Genomic DNA, 6,000 nt, shown 5'->3' with positions numbered 1-6,000 from the left:
TTTAATAGTGCAGAATTAAACTTATAAAAGTTCAAAGCTATTAGTATTCATCATTTTCTAAAAATTGTACACCGAGGATATTTATATAAAGAGTAAAGGAAATTAAACTCCCAAATATCTTACGGAATGCTATCAAACAAACTAAGTAAACACAAATTTTAATGCGTCGTAAAAGAGAATAATGTTAGTCTCATTTTACCCTATCAAACATATCTTCACATCTGCAAATAACAGTATCAATGTTTGTCACTTTAAAACGAATGCATTAAAGATTACTTCCTTATTGGTTTTATCACAAGGAGTTTCATCACAAAGGTACTGCAATTTATCATTATTACTTTAATGCAACATAAGAAACGCTTTTTTTAAATATAAATGAAAATGTTTGCACAATTTTCTATATTTTATATCCGTTTTCATTGCTATTTGCTAATGCTATTGCTATGATTTTAAACATTGTATTCAAGCGTTTGAGAATATAATATTTGAAAACGGCATTACGAGTTTTGAGTAGACAAGAAAAAAAAATAACCAACTAAAATGAGTGCTCCTTCTTAAATTTTCTTGATGATTAGTAAACTAAATTCAAATTTTGTCTTTAGTTGTTAAATTGTGAGCTTTTGATTTCTATGTAGTATGTATTGAGTATATATCTCAAAGTTGAAACGATATTCCAGGGCTTGCGTTTTCTATAATGAGGATTGTTTCTTACAAAGATGCCATTGGACCCAAGGTTTCAAGAGGAGAAGCTGAAGTTGGTAGTTTACTGACGCCATCACGAGTTGGTTGACCGTTAGTGCATTTTTGTGTTACAAATGACCACGGACATGTTTCATTATCATAATAAAAATCCTGCCCTCTTTTCATCGATAGTGAAATCCCCAAATCGAACTAATAACAGGATTTAAATTTACATGATTAACAAGATTGGTGCCACACGTGGAGCAGAAAATACTTACCTTTCTTGAGAATCTGCGTTCACCGCCTATTTAGGATAGGATTTGTGTTTCTCAGTTTTAATCTTCTATGTTGTGTTTGTTTGGCTTTTCATCGTTTTTCGTAAATTTTTTGTCATGACAGTATTCTTTTCTTTTCTTCTACTAATAAGTTGTGAAAGTATTTTTTTATTCACTTTCACAATTTATTTCTTGATATTTAATGCATTGAATATTAAGTAAGGGAATGAACTTACATGTTTAAAAAAAAATTGGGTGCTGTATCTTTAGTTTTAAAAGTAGTGATTTAATAGAGTTAAAAAAAGGTAAAAAAAAAAGTACATCTGAAGCTGTCAAACTGAACTTTAAACACCCTTAACACAAAAATGTCAATATTTTGAGTTAGAGCTGGTAAGAAGTTTATATACTTTTAATATTATTTGTCCCATTAGTAGTACGCAACACTGAAAAAAAAATCTTTTTGAGATAGAGCAGGTGCGATTGTATTGTCTAAAATAAATGCCATACGAAATAACTGTCTTCTCGGGCCGTATGTTTGTATATGTTCACTTTACTGGAACTTTTATAGATGTATCATTGGCAGTCATACCACACATCTCCTTATTTTTATATATATAATATAAAAGACGAAATTCAATATGATATATTAGGAATTTTGCCAACCAAAAACACTCTTCTCTCCACACTGGTGCTCTAAACCAAAATATCAAAAACCCGAAAAATTCAAAAGTAATAACCCTTGTTCCAAAATATGTTGAATCGATGACTTTAATTTTGTAAATTGGATTTATATCAATAAAAACATACAATAGAATTAAATCTTCACAAATTAAGTATTTAATTTTATTGTGAATACCTCGTTTAGGAATATTCTATAGTATAAATGAGGGGGCAGAAAGGGGGGTACATTTCTCCTTTCTCCCGCCCCTCTTCTCCCTTTTCCCACCCCTCCTCTCCTTTCTCCCAACCCCTTTCTCTTGTCTCCCACCCTGCATCATGACAAAATAGTCTACAGGATGCTAATTTTTAAAGAAATCGATCAAATGTCTTGTTTTTATGGTTCCCGGTCCACGTCTTGTCCTCTCACAAGATAGAAGTGTTGTCTTGCTGCTTCAAGAACCTCTATTGATTTTTACAGACTGTGAAGCTGTCTGTTTGCGTTGAATTTGTAACTCTGATGCATCACGCAATTTCCCGGCGATGATTTTTTTTTAAGTATAAATCCAAACTATAGAAATGCAGGATAATGTGTTGAAATACGGGGAATTTTTGTAACACTTTTAGTGCAATTTCGTTAAGAAACCAATTCGTTTAAAATGGTTGCTGAAAAACGCTGCTTGCAAAAAAGAAAAGAAAATTCTTTTGGAAAATAATACAGATATAATTTATCGAAAATACATAGTACTAGCAGTCGTTGAAAATCAGGCAGAAAATGATTTTTAGAATTAAAGCTATTTTGGCGCACAACTTTCCCTGTATGTTCCAAGTGTAAGCATTTTTGAAATATTATTGGACTGTACAGAAAATATGGTTCCGGAAGCTTGTAAGAAATAGATTGTCAATACTGTATTCATATAAGCGCAGTTTACACAGGACAGCAACATCGAAATGAGGAAAAAGTTAACAAAGGCCTGTCATTTTGGGATATCAACACTTAATTAATGCACACCCGTTGGGACGAAATAAAATTAGATCATTCAAACCCCGTTACATATTTTTTCACTCAATTCCGTATTTCAAAACAAATCATTTCTTGAAATTTACAATCCAACGATTCATTAAATAAAACCCAGTGGCCAACAATAAATGAATAATCGGTGTTTTGATGAAGTTAAACCCAGAAAAGCGCTCTGAACGCAAAGAAAAAATTAAGAGATATGATTGTTTGGCTATATTTCTTCAAATGCAGAACTGCCAACTGAAAAAAATACATTTAAACATCATTTTGGTTCATGTTAATTTACACTTGGGTATACAGGATGGGTGTGTTTTGTCGTTGAGTTTGACATGATGTACAATTGATGATTTCCGAACACAAATTCAATCATAAACGCTTAATATATGTTTTGTTCCCTCACAAAATGCGAACATAGGCGGATCTAGGGTGGCCCTGGGGGGCCCGGACCCCCCTTTCGTGGGAAAATTTGGTTGATTATATAGGGAATCATTGAAGCATGACTGTAGCGGCCCCCCTTAGGTCAGTCAGCGGACCCCCCCCCCCCCCCCTTAGGAAAGGTTCTGGATCGGCCACTGATAAAGTATGTAACTAAGGGTTTATACAACTTATTTCGGAGTGCTATATTTTTTATGTCAATTTTAGTATAAATATATATACCAAAAGTCCGCATATTCAGCCAAGACTTTTTTAAAATTGTGTTGTATTTTGAAAATATATAAAGGCACGCAGAGTCCGACTTCCTCATCTACAGTGTACAATTTCAAGGTGGAACTTTTATAATGCATCGAGTGTTTTACTTATAGAGGATAGATATAGGAAGATGTGGTGTGAGTGCCAATGAGACAACTCTCCATCCAAATAACAATTTAAAAAAAGTAAACCATTATAGGTCAATGTACGTCCTTCAACACGGAGCCTTAATTGGCTCACACCGAACAACAAGCTATAAAGGGCCCCAAAATTACTAGTGTAAAACCATTCAAACGGGAAAACCAACGGTCTAATCTATATAAGATTATATAAAAAAAAAAAAAAAAAAAAAAAAAAAAAAAAAAAAAAAAAAAAACGAGAAACGAGAAACACGTATAAATAACATAAACAAACGACAACTACTGTACATCAGATTCCTTTTACATCTGACAGGATGTTTTATTAGTAACCTTTTTGATGGCTGCATTAGACACATTAAAACTTCAAATTGTAATGTATCGTCCTGAACATGCCTGAAATATTTGCCACCGGACATTTTTCAACCTCAAATCAATCAATTCATAAATGTATTTAAAAATCACTGTTCACTCAATCAACTTTCTGAAGCTGAATGTGTACCCTGTTAGTTGGAAATAAAACTAAAGTTAATGTGAATCGAATTCGAATTGCGTTTGAACTCAGCATTTATAATAGGAAATTTACGAAAACCAGATAGGTTAAAACAAAATAACAAACACCATTCAGATCCCGTTACATATTTTTCAATACCTCTCAGTCAAAAAAAATGTTACTCTATATATTAAGTAATGTCATCATTTTTCTGCCAAATTCTATGCATATCGGTCATCTTTGAAGCACTTTATCTAAAAAAAACCAACAAGGATGGTGACATGTCACGGTCTCTATACATGCACGCAGGCTCACAATAAAATCCAGGAAATTGTTAGTTGTTAGTCTTTCTCCATATATAAGAGATCGTAATGAATTAGTGACGACGTTCGGAATATTTTTTTGTTACTATGCCATTTGGGGAATTTTCTGCGACTGTCCCAAGTGAGCCTGAGGTTCGGCTAGCCATAAAACCCGGTTCAATTCACCATTTTCTACATAAGAAAATGCCTGTCCGATTCGGAATATAATAGTTGTTATCCATTTGTTTGATTTTGCCGTTTGATTTCGGACTTTCCGCTTTTTAATTTCCATGGAGTCGTTTTTTTTTGGTTATTTTACTTTTTATTAGCACTTTCTTTAATCTTTTGCTTAACTCGTGTATTAAATAATTGTTTTCCTGCTAAATTTTAATAATTTAAATATACATTTTTGTCTCCTTTCTCCTACCCCTTCTCTCCTTTCCTTTTTTACCCCTTTTCTCCTTTCTCCTACCCCTTCTCTCCTTTCTCCCGCCCCCTCTCTCCTTTCTCCCGCCCCTTTTCTCCTTTCTCCCGCCCCTCTCTCCCTGTCTCCCTTTACCCTTTCCGCCCTCTCATAAATTGAATAAATATATTTGCCTAAAAGGTAACCGTGGAAGGAGAGAATAAACAAGATTGTTTTACACTCGGTAAACCAGGTAACAATTATTTTCTCTTTGAGAATATGCATTGAGGACCATGGTGCAGAGCAATTCAAAATTCGACACATCAAAGCGGTAAATGTACTTTGACAAAAACATTTTAATCGTCGTGATATCAATATGTTAATTGAAAACAGCTAAGGTTTGCAAATAGATAAGGGAATAGATATGAAGAATGAGAGAGATACATACAAATAAATCTATGTTTTGTGATCTGCTTGAGACGCATACTGTAAAAATTATCTGAGAGATACCAAATCTATTTCAGAATGTGCATCAAGGACCAAGGTAAAGAGCCTTGCAAAATATGACACATCAAAGCGGTTAAAGTACTTTGTCAATTTTTTTTTATGCGTCGTGATATCAATATAAAAATTGATAATATAAATGGGGAATACGTCAAAGTGATAACAACCCTACCAAAGAGCAGACACCAGCCGAATGTGTTCCTGAGCTGGCCTCTACGTGAAGAAGTGTACTAGTTCAGTGAAAATAGACGGCACACTAAACTCCAAAACATATAATAGATAAACTAAAATTAAAAAAAACATACAAGACTCACAAAGGCTAGAGGCTTCTTACATGGGACAGGCTCAAAAATGCGGCGGAGTTAAACATGTTTTGTGAGATCTCAACCCTCCCCATATACCTCAACCCGATATAGAATAAAGAAACACATAGCAATACGCACAGTAGTCAAACTCAATTTGAAAGAGGTCCGAGTCCGATGTCAGAATAGGTGAAAGAAGAAACTAAGCAAAATGACAATGATGAATAAGTTATCAAAGGACTTATAGTAGTTACTGACATGCCAGCTCCAGACCTCAATTAAACTGATTGAAATATTATGTCTTCATCATATGAAAATCAAGTAAAATCCCTCCCGTTAGGGGTTTAGTATAATAAACGAAAACATAACCCGTATCATGCTAACAACAGGTTTAACCTCTGCTGGTGGACGTTTCGTCCCGAGGGTATCACAAGCCCTGGCCTTGAAGGCATTAAACTTTGCTCAGTGCTCGGAGCACAAAAATCATGCTCGAAACATGAAATCCAGCAATTTGATTGGTTGATTTTCGAGTCTG

At 34.1% G+C, this 6,000-nt stretch overlaps 1 protein-coding gene across 2 annotated transcripts in view; it reads left to right on the top strand.

Moving 5' to 3' along the window:
• The first annotated feature begins 208 nt into the window (after positions 1 to 208).
• The window catches only part of LOC143082971 (uncharacterized), a 28,473-nt gene continuing 22,681 nt past the window's right edge, over positions 209 to 6,000 (top strand). The window contains exon 1 of one of the 2 annotated variants that reach the window (XM_076259021.1): positions 209 to 315. The gene's annotated coding sequence lies outside the window, so the exon portion shown is untranslated. The remainder of the gene's footprint in view (positions 316 to 6,000) is intronic. The other variant, XM_076259020.1, reaches the window with a different exon arrangement.

The sequence above is a fragment of the Mytilus galloprovincialis genome, chromosome 7 (genome assembly GCF_965363235.1).
Source record: "Mytilus galloprovincialis chromosome 7, xbMytGall1.hap1.1, whole genome shotgun sequence".
Classification (NCBI taxonomy): domain Eukaryota; kingdom Metazoa; phylum Mollusca; class Bivalvia; order Mytilida; family Mytilidae; genus Mytilus; species Mytilus galloprovincialis.
Note: the sequence above shows the minus strand (reverse complement) of the source record. Positions and strands in the feature narration are given on the sequence as shown.